General features: G+C 40.7%; 1 long non-coding RNA gene across 9 annotated transcripts in view; it reads right to left on the bottom strand.

Moving 5' to 3' along the window:
- Positions 1 to 4,258: 4,258 nt before the first annotated feature.
- The window catches only part of LOC135294719 (uncharacterized), a 74,806-nt gene continuing 52,784 nt past the window's right edge, over positions 4,259 to 26,280 (bottom strand). For 6 of the 9 annotated variants that reach the window (XR_010356792.1, XR_010356787.1, XR_010356790.1 and 3 more), the window contains 5 exons: positions 25,497 to 25,579; positions 25,226 to 25,385; positions 15,402 to 15,520; positions 15,042 to 15,190; positions 4,259 to 9,095 (listed from right to left, as the gene is read on the bottom strand). This is a non-coding gene — a long non-coding RNA (uncharacterized LOC135294719). The remainder of the gene's footprint in view (positions 9,096 to 15,041; positions 15,191 to 15,401; positions 15,521 to 25,225; positions 25,386 to 25,496; positions 25,580 to 26,280) is intronic. The other 3 variants (XR_010356788.1, XR_010356791.1, XR_010356785.1) reach the window with 3 other exon arrangements.

Raw genomic sequence — 26,280 nt, 5'->3', positions numbered from 1 at the left:
AAGTTTGTATTCATTGTATTAAAAACAGGTACTTCCATTTGTTTTAAAACTGTGCTACCACTTTCATCATATGCAGTTTTTAGAGTAACAGTTCTCAACTCACTTTATCTACCACTTATATAATTTAGTGGGGTGCTGAGCAAGGGAAAATACCACAACAGCTTTCATGGAAACACAAAAATACGCCAGGTTACCTTTTAGAAACAGAATTCAAACAAAGGTCAAGGGTCATGGGAAGGGATGGGATGGGATGGGATGGGATGGGATGGGATGGGATGGGATGGGATGGGATGGGATGGGATGGGATGGGATGGGATGGGGGGGAATGGGGGGAAATGGTGTCATTTGGATAATGAGTGCAACTCAACATAACAAACCCATGTATTTGACTGAAGGTAAAACCTTAGAGTGACATTGAACCACAAGAGAAGGTAATACATTTCTTAATCTTTGGGGTCCAGAAATCTTTCTCCTTCAAACAGAACAATAGTCACTGTACCCTGGCACAATACATCACTTGCTGTGTTGTAAATAACCAAAACCACTGTGGAGCAAAACCTCAACTGGCTAAAAATGCGCTAACTTCACTGTCGTCAATAATATAATGACACTTTTCAACATATTTTTGTTTTAATAAAATAAAGAAAGAAACAAAAAAAATTAAGGTCCAAAGACTGCTGTGGTCTTGTGAATCTGAGTGTCTTCTCACAGACTCAACAGTTGTAATTCTAATTCCCCTAGAAACAGGAATTAGAATGAAATATGAAATCATTAGCTCTTTTATAATTGATAGACTTCTTTTTGTGTAACTTTTTATCTATAAAAATGCTAAGATTATAAATTTTTCCTGTTTTCTTTCCTGAAAAGTTCCCCCAGATAGAGAGTACCTGTGAAACGTGATCAGCTCACAGAGTTCTGATGTTCTATGGAAACAAAGAGATGGGGTAGAGATGCTTAGAAGCATTGTAGAAATTATTTATAATGTGTGTTAAATTAATATTCTTATGCAGCTGAATTTATCTGCTAGAACAGAATCCTACTTCTCAAATTTATGCATTGAAATTCTGTATATGCATTGCCTCTTAGATATCTCTGACTTTTAAGGCTATGGTCAATCCTGGTGAAGAAGTGGAATTGCAGCAGTGAGGGAAAACAAGGCAACTCAAGCAACTAAAAAAATCTAAACACATGTGAAGCACCTTTTCTTCCACTACCAAGATGAAGCAAAGCACAAAAGGTAAAAAACTGCTATCTTAGAGATAAGTCCTTTAAGTCCTGCACTTACCCATTACTGAAAGAATGAAACTGTCATTTCCTATATGATTTTGGACATGAGATAAACCTACACGCTCCTGTTAAGTGGAAGAAGACTTACAGAAGATACGTACAACAGCCACAATATAAATTTTATACTGTGTATAAATAAAAAATACAGTATATACGTGAAACAAAACAGGTACTACCTGCATGTCCTGAAGGACATGCTTCTCTATTGTTAGAAGCTGTAGGTGGAATTTAATGAAACAACATAGCCCTTTAAAACAGCATGAGAAAGACAGTGAAAAATCCCCTGTCCTATAGGAGTAAAGTTAGAACATGAGATGGCACCAGTGGTAAAATTTGTCTGAGAATTGGGTTTAATATTTTAATTTTAGCAAATAGCTCTGTAAAATCTTCAGTAGTCTCCTTTTTTTCCTAGGGCTAAATATTTTCAAGCAATAGGAACAAAATTTTTCATAATTTCTTTAATTGTCTGATGTGAAAAAATTACTTCATTCATTAAAAATTTTTGCCCAGAAGTAGGCAGGATAAGTGTTTTATTTCTAAATTGAGAGTGGATGTCTCCAATGACCCTAATGTGTTTATTCTTTGCCTCATGAAGACTACGTTATTTTCTCAGCTTCTGAGATCTTCTTCTGACACTCTTCAAACAGTTCAAGGTTTCTTGGGAGTTCCTCAATTATGTGCTGAACACAGCCCAACTCTTTATAAAATGCAAATTCTGATAGGATTGTAGTCCACAGGAGAATATTTTGTTTTAGAAATACAAAACAGTTACCTCCTTCCCTTTTCAGGGTTTTGCATAGGGGCAGGCTGCCAAGGCTTGACATGTTCCAGATGGATAAATGGAACGGCAGTGGTGCCTTGTTCTGTGGTCAGACCTCAACACAGGAGGGTAGGAAACAATGGGGAAAGAGTAGAATATTTCAGGCGAAGTGTCCTAGTTTTGGAAAGGGCCACGGGCTTTTTGTTCATTTGCAATCACTTTCTCACATTACGAGCTGACGGGTTTCTACTGAAGCCCTTGTCAGTCATTCTCTCTGCGTATTTCTCCCTGGTGCTCTGTTAAAGCCAAATAAAACCTATTTGCCTCTGCTTTCCCTCCTTGTTGATGTATGTAGAGTTATCAGCTTCTTGCAGGTGTCTGCTTCTTGCATTTGTAATGCCAGTTTAAGAAAAAAATCAACCAAACCCGAGGCCACAGAAAAGCTTTCACAAGAGGGGTCAAAAGGGTTTCCTCTTCTGCTAAAGGTCTGCTACATTATTAGCAGTGCCGCGATAGAGATATTTACCTGTTGGTTGCTTTTCAATTGATTCAACATGTGGCTACAGGGAGGTTGGAGTCCTTAGATTAAACCCACTTGATGTTAAAATCCTGGGATAATTCCAGGGGGGGGGAAAGAAAAGAGAGTGCTCATCCTGCTTTGGCTCCATTGTGACTTTTTGCTCTGTTTGGCTCCATTGTGAATTTTCTCTCTGTTTTTAAGTTTAGCCTCAATTAAAAGAAAACAAGCAAACAACAAATAGAGAACAACAATCTCAAACAATTAGGGTTTTGACATCTAAGGAAGGCAATGTTGGATGAGGTCATCTCATCACAGCCCATAAAGCTATCTCTTCCTCCCTTTGTAATACCCATGCTCCAGTCCAAGTTCCTCCTTAGTTTTTTTGTGGCTAAAGTGAACTAAACATCCCAAGCAAAATATGTGTCTGATTTATTGGTTGTCTGGGAGAATTAATGCTACAAATGCAATCATGTCTAATTTCAATTCAATAGGAAAAGCAAAGCCCAAAAGAACAGACCTCCCTGTGAAGGAACAGATTCAAGGTTTATAAAGCCAGATGGGAGCAGCCTGCACATTGATCCTGACCTCTAGGAGAGCACAGGCCAGACCACTACTTCCCTGAATTACTTCCTTTTGGAAGTAAGGCACATATCTTCAAGAGAAACAATCAATCTTAATTTTTCAAATTGCCAGTGATAGAGAACATTGTATAGCCACCACATCTATTCCTTTGGTGATTAGGTGCCCCTCTAGGGTAAAAACGAGTGGTTTATTTTTGGTCTGAAGTTACCATATTAGTATTTCCAGACACTGGATGCTCTGATGTCTTTATCCAATAGATAAAATGCCCAAACTCAAACAAAACGAAAAAAAATTCTCAATGTGGAGAGATATGGACAGTCATCTTTATAAAACTATTCAAGAAACTGAGCTCTTTTGCAGTCTTCTGCTCTAGTGCAAGTTTTCCAGCCTTTTAACCATCCTTTAGATTATCCTATAAGACTTTTTCTGGTATTCAATGTCCCCAGCTTGGATTGTGGACACCAGGGAGTGTAGATGTTATGGCCGCATTGTCACCAAATACCATACCTATATTCTATTTCTCACTTCTTGTTCACCTCTGGAATCCTTTCTGGAGGTCTTCAGAGAACCTCTAGTGGATTGTGTACCCACTGTGCTCCCAACTACCATTCAGAGTACACATTAAGTTTATTCTGTCTGCATGGCTTTGTTCTTTTTTTTTTTTTCTTCTTTTCAGAAGATTGCCTTTACTTCCTAATATGTTGCTAGCATCTGTTTCACCAGGCAATCTGGTCTACATCACTGTTTTATCTTCCTGCCTTTTTTTTTTTCTCCCACTCCATAATATTTGTGTCATATCCAGTCTTTGTCAGTGGTTAGTGCATTTTTTTTTTCTTGGACATTGATACTAATACTAAATAGTTTAATTCTGAAAAGTGAACCATACAGGGCTCCAGATAAAACTCAGTTATTTAACAAAGACTCCAGATTTATAGTATTTCCAATTTACCATTTGATTTTTAAAATATTTAACATAAGTTGCATTCATTTTTTATTATGCTAGTTTCTGAACAAAAACATAGTGACACCAAATGAAATTCCATACTGAAGGTTATTTTATTGACATACTAAGCTCTATGCACTACATTTAGAACCTCATCTCCCTTATATCCAAGGCTGCTTGGCAAAGACCTATTTTACATAAATCCACTTTGAACATACTAGTTTTTGATACCAGAAGCTCTGTTTCAGCCTCCACTATTTAACCTATCCGTTTTAGACAGGCATCTGTTTATTTCAGTCATTCTACTTTCCCTTTATAAGCAAGTGTTGTCAGAAAGCTTTTACACAGATATGTACATATTTTACATTTTTAAAGATTGCCAGAATTTACAGCCCTGTTTTCAAAGTCCAAAATTCTCCCTTTCATCTTGAAGGCTTTTTACTGTGGTCCTTTGGCCAAGGAGGGATTTTTGCATAATTTCCATCTTTCATGCAGAGCACAAACTTCAACAGTGTGGAACATCTGCATTGGCGCTTAAGGAGCAGCATGTCTGGTGAGTGCAGGGACCAGAGACACAACCACCCCTCTCCTCTTTTCTGCAAAGTGTATTTCACAGATATGCATGAAAAGCAGGGCCTAGGAAAAAAAAAAAAGAACAAGTAGAAATATAGGAAGACAGCAACTAGCAAAGTGTCCAACCACACCTTTAGCCATCCTCCTTCTCTTCTCAGAACTGCAACAGCAAGCAAGGGAGGCAATACTGACAACTTTGTAAATGGAGCAAAGATACAAATTTTGATGAAGCTATGTGATTGGTGTGTATTCTACCATGCCTACATGATAGACAGACCTCATCTGAGCTGAAAGCGTTGCTTTTGTGCCAAGTGTCTTACCTCCAACATCCATGCTTTGTCCTCAGGGTACCAAAGAACTAATGTCCACTACGGTCAGGAGTTCGAAAACAATTCGCTGAGGAGTTTTCTGATCCACTGACATAGCTTCTAAATAAATCTAAGGCTCCTGAGGATGTTGCACAGGGGAAAAAAAAAGGCTATCTCATGCTAGTAATTATAAATGATCAACAGGAAGGCTCAGGAAACTATAATCCCCATGAAACTTGGCTTAGCAGCCCAGGGTCTGGGCAGGTGGAAAAGAAAGATTGGAAGAGATACTCACAGAGAGAGATAAGAAGATGTACATTTCCCAGTGGAACATCTAACATCTCCCTGCAGTATTTTGTTTTCTCTTTGACTGAAAAGTGGAAAATATCCTTAGCTAATCATTTCTGGAAGAAATGGGAGACTCAGAGTTCAACATATGGAGAAACCCTTTGGTTCCAACAGTCTACTTTTCATGTGCATGTCTGAGGCTGCCAGACACATGCTCCCTTCACAATAAAGTATTTCATCTGACCGCTGGTCTTCCTTCTCTTTTTCTTCCCTTGAGACTGGGCGGTGGAGGGAATGCTTCATTACAGAGAGGGGAGGCTTTTTTTTGTCTTGCAATTTTTATTTATTCCAATCTGTTGTGTATAATAAGGGTTGTTATTCAACTTGCTCTGCAGAGTATTTACCAGATATCAAATATCACAGTTAATTTGATATGGGACTTTAATCTTAAAACACCTGCTTTGACCCTGTTTTGGCTAAACTGTAACAGGCATTAGTCTCGGTGCAGAAGTGGATATTTTTGGAAGCCACAAGAAAAATGTCAGTTTTCATGTTACACAACATATGGCTTTTCTGAATTGTTTTTAGGTTTGGTTTTATATATATATATATGCTTGTTCTAAAAAGATACTATTTTTGTGCCTTCATAACCAAAGAACATTTGAACTTTTCCAGTTGAAACTTCCCAGGTGTTTACTTCATGCTGTTCTCATGTTGCAAATAAACAAGTTAAAATAATGGAAGCATAATCCATTTAACACACTTCTGTGCACATCCATATTCCAAAACCTCTTTAAGAAGAAAAGAGGAGACTCCAGACTCCTGGGGTTATTAACCTCCATGTCATCAAAGACAATTCATTCCAACATTCAGACCTTGCATAGCAGGGATGAAAATATGGGGAGATATGTTACGAAATCAGCATAGTTTGGGAGTTTTTTGCTGCTGCCATTTGGTTGAGGCTGGCCCCACTGCTGTTCTAAGCAGACTGTGACACTTCTTGGCATAGAGTTTCAGAGTGGTTGATGGAAAGCTGATAGCTAGTAGGTCTCACGGATTTAATCATGAATCATGTGCTTGGTTTTGTTCAGCAATTTCTCTCCAGCATGAATGAAGAGTGGGAAAATTTAAACAGTAATAGGTCAAACAGAAAAAGGTTTTAATATTCCTTCTGTTTGCCTGTAAGTTTTCAATAAAAATTTAAACTACATCAGGATAATCAGTGCATTAAGCTTAACTCTAGAGATCCACCTGTTTCATCTTTCCATCTATGGCAGCAGTTAGTATACAGGCTAACTAGGTAAAACTTGCCAAATAGATAAAAAACAACCTATATTTTTTACCCTTTTTCCTATAAATGTTGATTAGGAAATGAGCTTACCTGTTCAAAGTGCAAGGTACATGCCTATTATCAGGTTTGATTTAATTATGTTTTTTCATTTGGCACACAATTTTACCTATGTTGCCTGGCATCATAGTTGTCAAGCACTAAGCAATGCCTGTGATGGAACTAGCTGCACTGATAACTTCATTTTTTTATAACATGGATGAAAAGGACTGACAGGTACTAATAAGGATGTCAGATGATTTCTTCTGTCATGCACAGCTTTTCCCCAGCATTGACTGCTTCTCATTCACTGAGAAGGCAATGGAGAGAAAAGCCTCCATTGCACCAGATTTGTTGGTAGGACCTGGACCCCAAGGGGGACCCATGCTGGAGCATTCTGTGCTGGAGGGACTGCACGCTGTGGAAAGCACCCACGCTGGAGCACTTCTTGAGGAAGGACTCACACTGGAGAAATTTGTGGAGGACTGTCTCCCATGTCTGGAGCAGGGGGAGAGCATGAGGAGTTATCCCCCTGAGGAGGAAGGAACAGCAGAGAACAATGTGTGATGGACTGACCTGCCCACAGAGGCTGAGAAATCCCCATCTCTGGATGAGAAGTTGTGGCTGCCCCAACCCTCAAAGTGTTCAGAATCAGGCTGGATGTGGCTCTGAGCAGCCTGCTGTAATGGAAGGTGTCCCAGCCCACGGCAGTGGGGTTGGAGCTAAGTGATCTTTAAGGTCCCTTTCAACTCCCACCACTCTACGATTCTTTAACCTGGATCTCTTCTCCCCATTCTCCTGAGCTGCTCTTAGGCAGGAGATGGACAAAATCAGAAGTAAAATGAAATCTGGGAAAAAGAAAGAGGTGGAGAGAAGGTGGTTTTAAGATTTTGTTTTATTTCTTGATGTTCTACTCTTGATTTGATTAGTAGTAAACTCAACCAACTTCCCTAAATGAAGTATGTTTTCCTTGTGATGGTAACTGGTGGGTGGCCCCTCCTTGTCCTTATCTCAGTCCATCAGCCTTCCATTGTATTTCCTCTCTCCCATCTGGCTGAAGAGGGAGTGACACGGTGACTGGGGGGCGGGGGGGGGATTGCAATGTCCAGCTGGGGTCAACCTATCCCCCTACCCCATGGAATCATCTAATGCTTGGGGTTGTAGGGGACTTCAAAGTCATCTAGTTTCAACCTCCTTGTCATGGCAGGGACACCAGCCCTCTACCCATCTTTGTGGCTCCCCTCATGATTCGCTCCAGCCAGTCCATGTCTTTCCTGAGCTGAGGCCCACAGAGCTGGGTGCTGGTTATCCAGCTGGGTTATCACAAGTGCCAAGCAGAGAGGCAGAATCACCCACCTCAATCTGCTGGCCACTCTGTGCTTGATGCAGCCCCGGACACCTGGGTTTTCCTGCATGGTGTTCTCAGGGTGGTTGTTGGAGGGTAGCACCTGGATGCGATGCAGCAGATGTGTGGAAGTTTCCCATGGGGTGGGAGGTCCATTTTGCCATGATGCTGTAAGGAGGCTGAGGCTGCAGCTTCCACCAAGGATGGGCTCCGCCTGAGGCAGCTGGAACAACCACCCCTTCACATGCTAAGCCTTTTGTCCCAGTGGAAGCTGAATGTGATGAAAATCTGCCAGGAATTACCCATGTGAAGACTATAAATAATTGGGGAAAAAAGGTGGAAATGGCAGGAATGTAAAAATCTGGCATCTCCCTTCGTGATTTGCAAAGCAACACCCGGAGTCCAGCTGATAACACAAAGAAGATCCTTAGCTTTGTCTTGCCAAAAACAGAGGAAGGAACCAGCAACCTGAATTATGTGAAGTCCATCAGGTCCTGGCACAGGTAAAAAGAAGGGAAATTTCAAATAAATAGGGTGAAATGGGAAGACTTCCTTAGAGCACATGTACAAAATTTCATTATTGTTAAACTAGGGAGCCAAGCACAGCTTTTCATTTTCAGCTCCCTGCAAGATTGATTTGACTTGTATATAGTGAGGGACTTCAGTCTTTTGTAGCCACCTGGAGCAGGGGACCAGCAAAGGCCAAGGTATTTCCCTATCCAGGTGGCCCTCATAAATATCTCGGTGGAATTTATTTTCTTTCATTTACTTTGGCATTGCTTGGGCACTGCTTGATTAAGGGGTGGTGTGTAGGAACTGATATGCCCAGAGATAGACAGCCACATCTGCTAACCATTTGGATTAATTATTACACCTGTACCATAAAACACATGTTAATAAAGGGTTGGTGAACAGGTTCAGGTTGCAGTTTTAAAAAGGCCCAAAGAAAGCACAATGCTAATCGTATACCAGAGTGAGCCAAACCTTTTGCTGATAAGATACTGCAGGTTCCAACCACATCCAAGGAAGAGGCAACATCAGATACACATGAAAAATAAATCACACTCAGGAGGAAAGTGAATATCCTGGCAAGCTATGCCTTTGTAGTCTATTGGCTAGAAGGTGAGCGACAGTACACATTCTTTCTTCCCTTCTTTCTTTGCTGTTAAATGTAGAAGGAAAAAAATCATTAATCACTCTGCAGGATACAGCACTTAAATGGGTAAAGTTGCTGAAGGGGTCTGGTTAGTATCAGCCGATTTTTCATTTCCTTTCAGTGGGGACAGTGTGGTGCTCTGGAATCCCTGGAGCCCAGGAGCATGAATGCAGGTATTGAATTTTCAGGAGGAGACAATTAAGACCAAGCATGTGAGATACAATCATATTTAAATTAATTCAGATACCTCAGCTGAAGACCTAAACCTTCTGCCTTCTTCCTTCTTTGGGAGGCATATTTGGGAGGGCTTTACTGGGCTGGCATTAATCATTAATCATATGAGCCTTGTGTCAGTTATGATGGAACACAATGGAGCTCTGTATTTATTATTTCTTCCCCTGAAAAGGTTTACCATATTATTTCTGCCTGTGGAAAATCACTTTCCTGAACAATCACTGCAAATATCTTTTGCCTGTTTTTTACAACTCTTTATTCTGAGATGGACTGAAGTCAGAATGAAGTGAATGTGGGCCCTGAGCCTGGTGCCAATTCTTTATTATTTTCCAGATATCCCTTTATCCAAACTAGCTTCCATTGTGATCTGCAGATGAGCTGAAGAAAGAGCATAGGACCATTGTGAGGACACCTCGGTGTCACCTGATCTGCAATCCTTCTCACTGTGGGCTTCATCTGTGGTCAATGCTGGTGTTTACCTGGTATCTTTGATGGGTAGTGGTACCCATCACTGCAAATACTACTAAAAAAGGGCACATCATGGGCTGCTCTGATGTTCAGCACCACTGGGCAACAGCATGTGGTTGAGGAAATTTTTCCAAAAAGAGGAAGCCAGAGCATGCACCTGTCCTTAAACCTGTGCAAATGATATTTTACTGACAAACCCAAGAGTTCAATACATTTGGTCCTGACCTGTGGCAAATGCTCCAGCCAAACTCCTCCCAAGCTGAATTTGACATTGAGAGATTGGTAAAAGATTCATAACTCAGCCAAAAAAAGCTTTCCATTGAGGAAAGACAACTTCAAATGGAGGATGTGTCTTTCATGTCATCACAACTTCACCTCCAGACTCTACTAGAATGCTTGCAGCAAGGACAATTTGTAAGAAGTAATAAGCCTATCTTTGGGAAGGTCCTGGAAAGACAGTCTGGCCATCCAATGTGAAGGATGCTCTTTCAAAGAGATTTTTTATGAATCAGGAGAAGAAGATTAAGTGAAATGTCTGCCTCCTCTGCCCAAAGAAATATTTGTATGGAAATATGGCAACCTACAGGGGAAAGGAGTAAGGAAATGTGAAGTACACCAGGATATCATTTTAAGAGATACCCCATGATAAATCTGATAAGGCTATTTATCTTGAGAGATGTGTTTCAGTGACAGCGGTTTACTTTCCTCTGCAGCCTCAATTTAAGATTTTGTGGTCTTTACCTGTATATGCATATACTTCAACACTTTAGAGGATTGGAGTTAAAATTAGCCTTATTTTCAAACTATACTTCTGCAGACTTTTTTCATATTACCAGTAATACATAATAATGTACAATTTTATGGCTACTCTGATCATTTGAGCCTCTGTCCAGGTAATAGGTGCCAGTTGTAGTACATGGATTGCAGTGGATAGAAATTACTGGACATCAACAACATTCATTTTTCTGTACTGGAATAATCCTTGGAATGTATTCATTTCAAGATATTGTTGTTTAGATTTACTATCCAGCTCCACCTTCTGGTAAACTTGAATTAAATCTAACTTTATGTTTCTCTCTACTTGCAAATACTGAAAGAAAATTCTTTCCTTTGTAACTATGCTAGTGATCAACACTTAACATAGTTACAATTATACTGACCTATATTAACCTTGCCAGTCACTGAATTTGTACCCCATTGCCTTTTTCAGGGACACATGAAATAAAAGCACTTTCAGAGAAAGCTTTAAAGCTTTAAGGGAGATCATCTGCATTCTCAAGTCATTAAATTTCTGATTTGAGACATCACTTCATGAATAGGTCCCAGGCTCCAAAATTACAGAATTGCTTCCTTAGACTGGTACTGCCACAGTTCTTTTAATCTTAGCTGCTTTTGAAAAAGAATGTACAAAGGTGTGTAGTGAGATAGCCATTCTTTCCCAAAGAATTTCTCAAAAAAGATAAGCATGAATGTTTTTATCCAAAACTGAGCATAAATTTTAAATTGCTAATTTATCCCTTTGCTTCTTATCCCTTTTGTAAAATATGTAAAGTAATCAGACAGTTAGACATCACATCCAGTTCTATCGATTTATGAAGCACATAGGAGAGCTGCATTCCTGTCTTGGACAGGGCATGGGATGTTATGAATTTCAAAACCAATTATTTAATGACTTCATTTATCCAGTCTCCTATTTATAGTGTTTGTGTTTTCTTGCACACATCTTGCCTGTGCATTTGCAGTTTATTTTGAATACTCACCTTTTTTATTTGTATACTTATAGTATATAAGCTGTATCTCTACTAATAAACTAACTAGGGCTCAAAGGTTAGTCAACAATCATCTATAATGTTAAATTTTGGTGCACACACTGACACAGTTTCCCCAAACCAGCTAGACCCTCATGGACAAAACCAAGGCACAGCCTATGGGGCAGCACAGGCTAGTGAGAATTTCCCACAGGCATTTTGGGCAGTGGTAAGCATACCACTCCCTTTCACTGCTCATTTTATTTTTAAGGATTGACATTGTCTATCGCTCTTATTTTCTATTCCTGAGAACACAGAAGACTGACAGCCCTGTTCATCTTGTGCAAGTAAGACTGACAGCAAGGTTCATCTTGTGACTGGGCAGAAGGTTCATCAGGACATACAGCCCTGGTATACACCTTGCACAAACCAAACTGAAACAATGCAGTTCGTTTCCACTTACTCTCCATGAGCAGACCAGCTTTGTGTCTGACTGTGGCCTGCAATGTGCTAAGAAAGGTCTCTTCATTATACTAATGTGGAGATTGTAAGCTTTTCAATATGCAGAAGGCTGAGGACAGCGTGCATTTTAATTTATTTTCTCTTGAACCAAATCCCTATCTTCTTCCTGTGTTTCTACTCAAAGAGTGTTCAGCTGCACTACAGCTAATGGAGGTTTGCTTGAGTAAGAACTTAACATTTGTCCTCTTACTGAAAAAAAAAATCCCATTGTTTCTTGCTTGTGTTACCATAGGGCATTAGATGTCTGTTTTTCAACCAAAGTCCCATAGGTCTGAGGACAAAAGGAAAACACAGTTCCGCTCTTCAAAGTGATCATAAGGCAAAGCACAATGGGCAGCTACAGACAGATGAATGAGCACACAGACACAGAGAGACAGCGCTGGTCAGCGCGATGTGCTGCAACCTAACCATTGTCACCGTGGGCATCACTGGAAGGAAAACAATTGGAAAGAGAACTGAGCCAAGAGAGACATTTTATTTGCAGAGGAATTTGCATCTCAGCACTTGGTGACAGTCCAGCCAGAACAAAAACCGGAACTGTTGCAATGTTGAGTGAGAAGGGGCACAGAGCCCCTGTTGGGGACGTTCTCCTGGCGGGCTGGCCCTCACGGGACTTGCACAACCTTCCAGTTGCAGTGAACTGGCACATGCCAGCAACCACAAAAACACTTCCGTCACAGTTTTTCCAGCCAGTGAAGCCTGAAAGAGAGTGGTGGAACAGATTTTGTCTCCTATTACAGGGAACGCCTCCAGGAATGAGAGGCAAAAAAGGAGAAAATGTGGTCATTAGATCTGAAAATATAACATACAGGCACTATGGTATGGCACCATAGTCTGGCCAAAGATCCAAAAGTTTCCAAGTGAATGAGAGATGACGGGTAGTGTAAGAACTGACTGCAGATAGCTAGAAAGGACAGACCAGTTCCAACCCCAGGCAGCAGCACAGGCTGGGGGCAGAGTGGCTGGGGAGCTGCCCAGAGGAAAAGGACCTGGGGATGCTGGTGACAGCAGCTGAACATGAGCCAGCCTGCCCAGGTGGCTGAGAAGTCCAATGGCACCTGGCCTGGATCAGCAATAGTGTGGCAGCAGGAGCAGGGCAGGGATTGTCTTCTTGTATTCTACACTGGTGAGGCCACACCTCCACTGTGTCCACTTATGGGCCCTCATTGCAAAAGCATTGAGGGGCTGGAGTGAGTCTAGAGGACAAGGAAAATGGTGAAAGATCTGGAGCACAAGACCTGTGATGAATGGCTGAGGGAGCTGAGGTTTAGCCTGGAGAAAAGAAGGCTTGGGGGGACTTTATTGCACACTACAACTCCCTTAAAGGAGGTTGTAGCCAGGTAGGAGTCAGTCTCTGGTCCCAGCAACCAGTGACAAAGCAAGGGGAAATGGCTTCAAGCTGTGCCAGGAGAGGTTCACATTGTATATCATGAGGAATTTCCACAGAAAGGATTGTAAAGCAGTGGAACAGGCTACCCAGGGAGGTGGTGAAATCATCATCCCTGAAAGCGTTCAAGAGATGACTGGATGAAGCACTTAGTGCTGTGGTTTAGTTGATATGGTGGTGATTGGTCAGAAGTTGGATCTGATGACCTTGGAGCTCCTTTCCAACCTTAATGATTCTATGATTTAATGCAGGAGGTGCAGAAGAAGCAGGGGAAGGTTGCAAACAGAAAATTACATGATCACAGTGGCAGTGTGAACACAGAAATGCAAACTGACAGAACTGGGATGAGTTTATCTGTGTACATGGAAGATCAAATCCCCATTGCACTGTGCAAAGTGTGTATGTGTTCTGAATAAGATTCATGAGTCACAGGCTCTGCCCAGGTGGACTCTGAGGGACCAGCACAATGGTGATGCTCTCCCAAAGAACTGGAAAGTGAGTTTTAGTCAACTTGAATTCAAGGTATTAATTAACTGTACATAAAGAAGTGTAGCTAGCACATGTGAGATTCTAAGTTGGAAGGGAGAGCGATTTTTCTCTAGCAGTGACAAGAATTGCTGACATGGAGTGATTTGTGTGGAGACACTCAATGGATTTGTGCCTTTGCCTGACTAGAAATTTGAGGGATTTTTACATTAAAAGAGGTGTCAAAAAGGATCACACTCATAAGGAAACTTGAGTCTGACTGGGCTTTGGCCAGAGGAAAAAAAGTTACCTCTGAATTCAATTATCTGCAGGATATCTTTGTCCTAGGGTGTCAAAAAGACTGCAGAATGGTCAGCCAACACCACCACCAGACTGAAATGGCTGGGACATTTCCTCTGCTTTGACAGCTCCTCTTTCCCTTAAGTGGAAGGAGACTGACCCAAAAATACCCTGAAAGATGATGAAAAGGAAACTGCTTGGCTACAGTTTCTCCTTGCCTTTCCCTGCTTTTTGCAGTTTCTTCCTCTGACTTTTCATTCCTGTTTTAGAAAATTTCAGTCCTGGCAAGCAATTAAGAGGCTCCAGACAGGCACCAGACATACAGGTGAATCAGGGTTTGCTGGCATATGTTTACTCGAGAAATCTAGGTGGAGAATACAGTTTTCTTTTTAATTTCCCAATCCTCTTCTTTTCTCACAAAAAAATAAATAAAAAAAAAATAAAAAATGAGCTCTACAAAGGATTCCCTGTTTACCTCATTTAATCTACATCACTCTGGAGGTCAGTAGGAGAGCTGTTTTGCTGATGTACAAATTTATAAATTTATTCTTGTTGGTAATTCAGTGCCTTGGTTTTTGGCCTACAATGACAACAGTTATCAGTCTAAAAAACACTTCATCTTGGTTTTTATTGCCAGTAGAATTCAAATGTCTTGCATGCTATGTGGAGACCCATTATAGTTAACAATTTTTAACTCTTTTCTTAAGCCTAAATGGAAGTTTGCACATATGTAATGAGTAACAGGATGCAAAAATTATAACTGTGATTAAAAAACACAGCTTGTAGTCTGTCACAGTATTCTAAGTTTCCTTGTGTTTAGATACTCACCTCAAAATTGTACATGCTAGACCTCTTAGTGGTTAGAGAAAACAGTGGGGAGTTACTAGTCTGGAGCCAGAGGGTGTCTGATTTTCATTGGAAGCTGGAATATCCAAGGCAGGAGTTGGAGAAGCCAAAAGTCCTTCAGAATAATTTTTCTGTTTTGCAAAATAAACAAAGGAGGATTCAAATGAAAGCAATGCTGGGACAGATTTCCATAGGAACACACAGCATATTCTGGCAGAATCCTGGGACTTTTCTGCTCTGATTTATATCAGCAGAATAAACACCCTTTATTATTTACCAGCTGCCAAGGACCAGCAGAACCTACAGGAAAAATATGATTCAATACATCTATTTCTTGGCTACCTTGTCATTTCCCCAGCTCTGAGTTCTCATGATCTCTGGGCATATGGTCTGACTGACTTCTTCAGTAGGAGAAATGAGATCCAGTACAATGTCCTGCCTCCTGGCACTCTTCTGTATTTCTGCAACAAACAGATTTTACGGCAGCTGAGATATGGTCCCTATAGAGTAGATAGCTACACCAATGTCTTACATCACTGATCATGTCTTGTATAAGGACAAACTGTGCAACTGTGATGTAAACCATGACTTGATATAGTTATACCAGAGTAACTGCATCCACAGCCATAGAATGCTCCAATTTAACTGTGCTGAAATAATGAAATCAATGCCAACCTCACATTCAGGCATGTTCTTAGAAATCGTAAACTTAAGCAGGAAGTTGCTTATTTCCTTAAACCCTGATCCAGATTCAGAGGAAGATCTCACCTCCAGTTCAGTGTCTGCTTTGACACCCATCATAAATGGCCAGCTAAGATCCCCAGGGCAGCTGGAGGGAACTGCTGTTCTTCAGGATATTTTTCAGGTTACAAAACAGATCTGGATCAGCAAAAGTCCCAATCCTTCTCCCCTTATTCTACTTCCTCCAGTCTCTTCAGCTGCATGGCAAACTATTAGGAACTAAGAGTTGATCAGACTCTGCTCATCTTGCACGACAGCAAGACTGCACTGCACTGAAGCCTCTGGGCAACCTCTAAACAACATGAGATTTTACTGTCTTCACCTAGGCCAGTGCCTTGTGAACACAGAGAAGGTACACTATACAACACAATAATGTGTGTCCTTTAAAGAAAAAACTCATAATGGACACCTTTTTTTAAAAAAAGAGAACTGGTTTTACTACTCGCATGTTACTTCATCTACTTATAATTATTTTTTGGGATTAGAATACACTATTCTTGGCTGTTTAAAACAATGCTTGAAGTAAGATATTTGTTACAGTTCTTTCTGCCAGACACTTTAAGCTATACAAAGCACTGCTGCCAAAAGATCACTTCCTATAAATGAAAACTAATTGCAATGTCATAAATATTAAACACCACAATAGACTCTAGGTCTTCTTATTCTCAGCTCATCATTTTACCCCTTACAACCAGAGAATCCCAGGAAATTGTCCCAAAAGGGATCTCTAGAGGTAATCTTCTCCATTCCCCTGGCTCACAAAGTATCAACTCCACCTACATCATCCCCAGTAGATATTTTTCTCTCTGTGCAGACACAGCAGTGAAAAGGAATGCCACCTTCATTTCCTCTGGAGCCAAGACAGTTGGAGATAGGCAACACTAGAAGGTGTTCAGCATATCAGTGAATGGAGAAAGACCTTACTCAAAAGCAGGATTTCCTATGCAAAACACAGGAGATCAGAGATTTAAGCAGCTTCATGTTATGACCAGTCATTCTGTCTAGCTGCTACTGAAAGACATTCACCTCCTGGGTCCCAGTTCCCTTTCCTGACTGCTCCAGTCCCAACACCCTGTCATCTACCCCTGTCTTGGTGCTTACCTGATCCCACTAGAGGCTGATTCACACAACGAGCCCAGCTGTAACATCAGTATTATGGTGTTTAAGCACTGTGGAATCCAACTAGCTCAAGAGAGGTGTGAAAGCAACAGCAGGAGCACAGAAGTGGGAAGATGTTTATGGCATGGAGGAGGAAGCAGGCCCCTACAAACTCTTTTCCTGACTACTGTGTCTTAGGTTTAGCTGTAGCCTGGAATGGTGCCATCAACCTTCTCTTGGCTTTTTAGGTAAAAGGCATATGCTGTCACTGCTGCAAAAACAGCTGCCCCATTGCCGCCTGCTGAGTCTACTCCCCATCCCAGCCTCCTTGTACTACTCTGTGCATCTGTGCACCCTCACAAGCAGCCAGGCAAAGGAACCAGGGCTAATAGCTGATGGGATATGAGGAAAGGGACAAGGCAGCTCCTGTTCTGTAGGGATGAAGCGGGGCTGGCTCAGTGCCTGCTTGTAAAGTGAGTGTAGAAACCATGCCCCAGGCGAGGACATCTGCAGCAGAGCTATGTGCTCTGTCACACCTCCCAGGGCAGCCACCAACTCCTGTGGGCACTCTGATAATTAGCCAGCTTCCTTTCCAATGAACACTACTCGTGCCTTTTTTGCCCCACCGTTAATACGCCTCTTTAAGCATTTTTAAAATGAGTTTTTAATGAGGAGCATCAGGAAAATATTTTGTTAGCTAGCACCAGGGGAAAAATCCATCTATTTTATCTTCAGCATGGCACTGATCACTCTCATCACCTATGGCTGATTCTCTAGTTAACTACACAGATGTGCTGGCCAAGCAGCACTTCATGTTTTGTTTAAAAATTCACCTAAAAAGAGGCAAAGAATGGAGGGAAAAAAGCAAGAAGTTGATATACTAAAGTCAGTGCCTTCCATGATTTGGGATTTCATAGGAGGTGTTTTTGGAGGAAAACTGATCAGGGACCAGGAGCTCAATGGTACTTTGTTAATTCCATGTTAAGGGAATGGCATTGGGAGGGCTGATATGGAATAATGACAGTCCCCCACTGCTCACCTTGTGTCTCAGATGTCTTACACTGCAAATACACCAACTGTGCATTCATTATGTTTTCTTAGCACTGCCATTGCTTCTGCCTTCCGTAAGGTGCTGTGGCATCCTACAGCCACAGTATGACAGCATTTTTCCAAGAGGTGATCTCTCTCAACACCAGTTGCTGCTGTTGGTGTTGTTGTTATCATCTGCAGGCTAATTTTGCAAAAAGACCAGAGCTATTTCCCATGATAGCTCCAACCCACGTTCTATGCTCTAGCACCATCACCTGCTTGTGCTCCAGGGAACTGGATCATCAGGGAAACTTTTACACCTTATACCTCTTCAATAACATCTTGGTACCTGCAGTGACTTTTCCTCTACTGCCCTCTCATCTGTACAGCACAGAGCCCTACGGGAACTTCAGGCAGTAGGACGTGGGGGAAGGGTGAGCAGCTGCAAACCTTTACTGGTAGCAGAAACTGAACTCCCTGGCCATTACTGTTCTCAGCCTGTGATATGAAAAATCTTGGTGCAAACAAAAACATGGCAGAGGAATGTTGTGTTCACAGAAAAACACATTTTTCTCTGCTTCTGTGAAGGCGCCGTGGCCTGGAAGAGGAAATGCTACTGCTGAGTGAAGACTGCCTGCCTGAGCCACAGTCTAACCAAGGACTCTGCTTGGACTTGGATTTTCCTCGAACCACAACCCTGCATGAATTCTAAATTATCCAGAGAAAGGAAAGGCATAAACGAGGTGTTTGTGGTGAGACAGTCTCCACTTAAATAGAACCGAAGCGACAAGGAGTTTTCTGCAGGCCTGGTGAAGAGAAGCCTCATGGGGCAAGGATGGGGAGGTTGGAGTGACCTGGAAAGCAGGCTGGGCAGGATGCTCCGAGAAGCAGGAGGGACATCTGCAAACAGCCAGTGCTGCTGTCAGTGCCTTGGAGATGGGGAGATGAGCCATGGCCCCAAGCTAGAGCAGATTTGGCTGCTACACCTCCCAGGCCCTGGTCAGGCCTGCGGGAGCGTGTCCTTGGTTCTGCCCCGTGGGGCAATTCAGTGCCAACGCCCTTGACCTGCAAGCAGGAGTTCTGCCAGCCCAACAAACAAAACCTTCCCTGACTAAGTATACTGTACTTAGAAACCGTAGTCTCTGCTGTAAATTACTTTCTGCAGTCCTGGGGCCTCTCTCAAAAGCCAAGTCAGCATTTTATCCCCGTCTGGGTACCAGAACTACAGTTCGAATTGTACTGTCACTTGTTGAAGTGTCTAGCAGAACTCTTTGCTATTGGGGAATTAATTTGGTTGCAGTGGAATTGTTTTACATGTCTGTGACAATTTCATGGAAGTTGTGCTTCAGAGATAAAGTCAGAGGAGATAACTATCCTACACTATCAAAAGACCAAGTTCCCCTGAACAAAGCCTTGGTGTGTGACCTTGAATCTACTTCCTGTAATGTTTTTCTTTGCAGTGTATATGTCAATATTTTTAAAAGATCATGTGGAAATGAAATGCTTTTATCTATCAGAAATCAGCATTTCCTAGCATATTATTTCACAGGAATATCTGTATTCCAGAGGCAGAGGAGTGAGTCCTGACTTACTGAATTTCTACATTAAAAAATAAAACAGACACTGCATTTTCCACAGATCCCAAAGCTATTATCTGTGTGAGCCAAAACTCTATTTTCTCATACTTTTAACTGGGGCAAGTGTGTAATTCTCCACAGGAATACACTTAGTGGAAGCAGTAATTCAGGAGTGCAGCAGTCTTCCTAGGGAAGGTGTCTGAATCTCCCCAAATGTTTGACCTTCCTATAGCCTGCAAAAATGCTAATGACTCTAATGCCTCTCACACTCTGTGCCTAATGACAGCCACTTCTGTTGCCAATTAGACGAGATTAGGGGTGAGCTGTCTTGTGCATACTGTACATGACAGCCTATTCCTAGAGCTGTATATTGCCTCTAAATTGGCTAATGCTGAATTCAGGATGGAAATGGAAAGCTATTTGTGGGAGGCTTGTCCTGAGTCCCCAGCAGGGTGTGAGAATTTGTACTTAGTGCTGATGGTATGGTTATGCTGCATTGCTGATGGATGTAAAAGAGAGCTGCCAAATAGAGACTCCAGAACCATTTCCTAAATAGCAGCGATAAAAATTACTGTTAGAGACGAAATCTGCACTGTTTTCCTATTTTCTAAGCAACTTCAAGCTGCCTAGGGAAGCAAGAACATAATTTGCCCTCAGAGTATCATTACGTGAGTTTTTGTACACTAAGCTTTTTCATACCCACCTCACAAGAAGGAAGACTGAAAGGGAAAACCTGGCAGGAGAGTGAGAAAGAAGAAAGTGGAGAAAGAAGAAAAACAGTGGAGCGGGCTCCCCAGGAGCGGATAATGCGAGAGCGCCGTTGCGTCAGGAGCACATCGGATCGCTGCGTGCTCAGAGGTGTCTTATGAGCCCATGGAAAAAAACCTGTACTAGAGTAACCAAACCCAATTCTCACGCATTCCATTCCCTTTCTGGAGTCTAGGTGGGTACTGCTTTTAAAACACAAATTTTGGAATGATATATCATCTTCTGGTTTGCCTTATCTATTTTAAACATGACGCTAAATACTTGCCAGTCAGAAAATTTAAAATTTGTGTTGCACAAAAAATAACTCTTTTTTAGCAGCAGAATTTCTTTAAACATATTTTTTTCCTGCTGCCTGGCCAAATGTTTCAAACCAAAACATTTCAAATCCTTGGAATATTAGTTACAACAGAGTGGATTCTATTTAAAATGTTGTTGGTATTTATGTTGTTCAACTCTTCTTTTTTTCTTGATGTGTATTTTTTCTTCAAAATTTCTTTCTTTTCAAATTCTTCACAGCATTGGAAAATATACAAGAAAAAAATCTACAATTTAGCTGCTCTTTTTCCAAGCTGATGAAGTTGCATGTTAGCAGTTTCGGTTTCAATTATTTTCCTCCTCAAACCAGTTTTTCTAATTTTACATGGTCCTAAAAAGTCATATGAATCAAAATTAGAAACTAAAAAGTGAAATAAAAGCATTGACCTTCTCAATGTTGTTTGCTTCCAGTGACCTAAATTAAAAACAGCAAAAAAAATTTCCTTGGGAGAAATAGAAGAAGGTGTACAAACATTAAAAAATGTAAAACATCCTGCTATTATTCACTTGAAGGTGAAGCAATTTTATATTTGGGGCTTTTATGTGAAATAGTTTTGCTGTTTGAGTGGCAACTTTAATATATACATTTTAGCAGTAAAAAAAACCAAACCAAAACAAAAAAAAGGTACATTCAAATGTATTCTGATATTCTCAAGCGTGAGTGGAAATTGTTCTTCCTGGTGCCTATAGCAGATACACTTTTTTATTGTACAAACAAAAGACACATCTACTCTCCACAAGCTCTCACTTCTTTAATAGGAGAGTATTTTTAAAAGAGGAATGTACATAAAAATGTTTGGAGTGTATAAGAATTAAACCTCCTTCAGTATTATTTTCACATATGCTGAGTGACAAAGTCACATCACAGACAGGTCATATTAAAAAAAAAAAAAGGAATGTATATCTGCTAGCACATTCTTATTAGTATTTTTTTTATCTACACACTCTCTAACGGAGTTCTGTGCTTGGCAATCCAATCTAGTTTTAACTTTTACTCTCCAGAAACTGTATTTGTTTACAGTTTTTCCCCCTTGTTGGTCACAAGGAAAAATTTGTTTTCAGACAATTTTTAGATCCCCTCTGCCTTCCTGTTGCAATTCAATTGTGTCCTATCAGGATGTTCTGGCTGAAATTCCCAACACTGGACTCCTATACAGAGGAAAATCTGGGGCTCTATATTCCTTCTTCTTTATCTTCAGCTAGATAAAAATTAAAATTATTTCTAAGAATTATTTCTAAAATTAAAATTAATTCCAATAAAGACTGCAAGATATATTTGTCCCCTTTAACCTCTTAATTCTGGTTTATCCTATCATGTTAAGATCAAGAACATATTGATTACAATCTCAAGATTATAGAGAGTGTGATACAATAAATAAACTAAAGAATATTAATCCCTTCATCCTTCACTTTTTTTGCCATCTTTACTAAATTTCATGCTTATCATCCTGCAACATGAAGCCATTAATGATAATTTTTTTTCCCTCATACTGTTTTCCTTGTATCCACACTCAACTCTTTGTTTATTTCTTATTTTTTCTTTTTCCAGCTATTAGGTTAAAAGTGTTTTACAGGACCTTCACATAGAGACAGCTTTTGCCATCTGTAGCTGGGGCTCTCTGGACACTTCCTTGTTAAGTTTTATAGGTGTGTTGGTTTAGAAGAATAACTTCAGTGGGTATTTCGAGCTGTGTAGACTGGAAATTCATGTCATAACCATAGTAACAATCTCCATATCAATAATTAATTAAGAAACCTGCTTCTATTTTATCCCCAAAGCTTCCAGGAATATTTTTCATAGCATAATGTTCAGATTTGTTTCCTGTGGTATACTGAAGCAGAAATAAACATGACCTGCCATCATAATATCTCTTGTTTATCTCCTGTGCCATGATTTATGGAGAATTGGGAAATGAAAGTTTAAGAAATCAATATTTCTTTTGGAGGACTCCTTTGCCTCCCCACCCCACAGCTGTGAGATCCTGGGGAAAGTCACACAGCAGATCAGATGCTGGTTCATCTGCAGCCAGTAACAGAATATTTTGGGCAAGTGTATATCCCACCAGGTCAGCTGCTAATATTTCGCTCTTGCTTTTCAGCGAGCAGGCAGGCATGAGATACTCTGACTAAGACCCAACTTGCACATTCCCACTAAAGCTTAATTTGGCCACATTGCAACATCTGTGTTGTGCTGAGTCCAGTATCTCTCTGTGCTACCAGGGTCAAACTCATCTATCATCACAGGCAGCAGTTTGGAAGATGGTAACTGCTGCTGCCTCCGTTCCAAACTTACTGACAAAAAGAAAATAAAAAAAGGACTAATTTATACTTTAAAAGGTGTTCAGTAGATGAGACTACCCCTCTAGGTAGAATCAGGCCAAGTTTCTCCCCAGATATTTCTCCCACACAAGAGGTGCATGCCCTTGAAATTTAATAAAGAGAGCAAATGACACTCCATAATTTTCATCCCAAGCACTGACTGAAAGGTGACATTACACAATAAGAGTAAATCTCCTGCTCTGCTTATACCAGCTAAGAACCCAGAGACATTTCTGCCATAACTCCCAAACCAAAATAGCAATTGGTGAAATACAACCTGCATGCTGTTGTTAAAAACAAGTGTGAGTATTGTAGTTAATGCTTGGCAGCAAGCCGGGGAGCCAAAGTTCACCAGAGGGGCCCCGCTGGGGATTCCTGGAGGCACTGCATAAATCTCTGCTCCACTCCCTGTCACTGACACGCTGGCAGTGTATGGGAGCACCCCGAAAAATATGTCCCAGGCTCCCAGCAGCAAACACCAAGCACACGTCACAGCCCAGAATAAATAGCATGGATGCACATGTCCCCTGTGTGCATGCATGCACAGAGGGGCAAGGGGCAGCTCTTCACTTGATGCAGCAGATAATCAGTTCTTCCTTTGATGCAATAGATAATCTTGAACACTTGATTGTTAACCAGCTATGAAGACTCCTTTGGCTCTTACCGGGGTTTTATGTCTGATAATTATGACCTGATCCTTTCAGTCCTTACTGGCTCAGCAAACACCACCCCAGGAATTTGGTTTCTGACTCAACAGCTCAGAGTCACATCTTCTAGGGAATCATTTAGTCTTATTTTAAAGGTTCCAAGGAATGCAGAATTTACCTTCTCTATCCCAAAGCTAAATACATCCACTTAAAAAAATCTTATTAAAAGCTGTACCTTATATTAGATTTGAATGGTTTGGCAGTCAAATCTTGTTATACCTTTGTCTGCTGGACCAAAGAGCCCTGTAATATCAGATATCTCCTCTCCACATAAGTAATTATAGAACATGATTGAATTGTTTCTTAAGCTCTTTTACAAGTGAAACAAACAGATCCCCTCTAATCTCTCATAGTGAGCATGTTTTCCAGGCCATGATCCATCCTGGCAGGAATCAAGAGGCAGCTGAAGTCAGAAGACCTACACTCATCTTCATCTCCTAGGAACTGATCCCTAAAATGCTAATGTGAATATTTACAAACTAGAAAGTGCTTAGGTATGTAACTAGACACATTCTCCTTTCATACCTTTTATTCAGTTCACAGAAAGCATTCACTGTGTTGACCACAAGCACTCCCATTAAATATAGAATATTCATACACCTATTCAAACACAAAGACTACCTGTAAATGCAAAACTAAGCAAAATTCAGAATATTTATCCAATAGAAAATTCTGACATCTCACCTTCTCATTTCATCCCAGCTTAAAACCTGAAATGTTAACATTTGTCAGAGAGAAAATTACATTTTTACACAAAGTGCCAGAACACTGCGTTTTCATATCCTTCAGTGCAGACATATCAGATCGCCGTTCCCCAAATGAAAGCACTTCCACGTGAATCAATGCTGTTATGATTCTACATTCCCTCATCATGGTAAATTGTCTGGCAGGGACTGCAGGTTGGTGGCCTCATGAACATGCTCAATGCTCTTTGAAGCCCTGCTCCCTCTTCTCAGCTGGCTCGTGCCTTTGGGGCCAGGGAGGAACAGGGCAGCAAGAAACCTGTAGGGCACTGCGTGAAATTGGGACTTTCTGGGAGCTTTCCTCTGGGAAAACGTTATCAGACTAAGTAATCACACTGGCATTTGGCCTCATGCTGTACCAAGCTGCTCAAAAACATTTTAGGTAAGCAGAGCATAGCAGAATTGTCTGATCCAGGCTGAAGGATGAGTGGAGTATTTCATACTTACAGCGCGCTCTGCAGAAACTCCAGCTGGCTGCTTTTCACACAGATAAATATGGGCACAGACATTGCAGAAATGTCTGCATGCATTTTGCACGTAGAAACAGAACTACTATATAAACTCCAACATCCTGAACACAGTCAGCATACCCAAAAATCAGATGGCCAGCCCAAACACATACCCAAAATGCCCTCACCATTAGAGAAGATGAGTCTAAGGAGAGCATGACTTCCTCGCCTAGAAAAGCTCTCTCTACTTACTATGAAGTACTTAAATGTCTGATTTCAACTAGAAGCTAAACCTAATATGGCTAAAATTACACATTATACCCACCAACATGAGGCAAAAACACATAAAAATTTAGTTAACCTATGGATGCATGCAAGCACAAAGCATGAGTATATGGTATTGTTATTACAAGCACATACCCAGTTTTTTACTCTGCAGACAGAAACAGAAACTCTTTTTACCAGCTTCCAAAATTTAATGCAGGTCCTGCTTATCTTCTTCATGCGTCTTCTTAAACAGATCACTGCAGAATCAGAAATCGACTTTTGCAATGAAAATGTTGCTTTTCTGTCATCAAAGCTGTAAAGATCAGATTGAAAACATGAATCCAACAGGCTAAGAAAAAAAAGGGGGAATGTGGTCAAAAGAACCCAAAATCTATCAGTTTCTCAAAACTTATGAGTTACTTACTCAGTCTTGCTCTGTTATTTTTAACACTGTTGGCAGCACTGCAACAAGCCTATGAACATTAAAAGCACATTCACAAGGAAAACCTAAAAACATAAATACAAGTAGATATTACTGGCAAAGACTCAACATATGTGTGCATATCTTACCACCGCTGTGCAAATGTAGATGTACAAACTCTACGGATGAGGGCCCATTCTGCAAAAGTATGTATGTGTAACACCTGCAAATACTCAACAGGCATCCTGCACAATAGTCACACCACCACAATTATGCACACACAAACCCTGCAAACCCGCACCCCTACAATTTTGGAAGCACAAAACAGTCTGACTTTCTGAGTAGAAGCAAGGAAAATATTTTCATTTGTAATTGATACTTTGAAAGTAAATGAAAAATTTTGTTTGGGTTCAAATTAAAATGTCAATTTTTTGGCTAGAAAAATAAATGAAACACTTTTACGTCAAAATAACAAATTAAAATGACAGATATGCTTCGGTTTCTATTTAAATTGTTGTTTTGTTTTGAAAAAAAAATACTTAAAGCGGAATGAAAACAAAAATGAGCATTGTGTTTTAACGGGCCAACCCAAGACAAAAATACGGTTTGGAGAAAATGAAAACCGACTGGAGAAATTGTAATGAAAATTTTTTCATTCAAGTTTTCTCTTGGGAACCTTTATTTTTTAGACAGTGGCAACACATACATACAACTCACTTCTTATTCTCTTACACATGTGATCCATAAGAATATTTCATAAGGGCACACTCCGAGCCCTTTACCCACA

Source organism: Passer domesticus, chromosome 2 (genome assembly GCF_036417665.1).
Source record: "Passer domesticus isolate bPasDom1 chromosome 2, bPasDom1.hap1, whole genome shotgun sequence".
NCBI classification, from domain to species: Eukaryota; Metazoa; Chordata; class Aves; order Passeriformes; family Passeridae; genus Passer; species Passer domesticus.
This window is presented reverse-complemented; position numbering and strand designations above follow the sequence as displayed.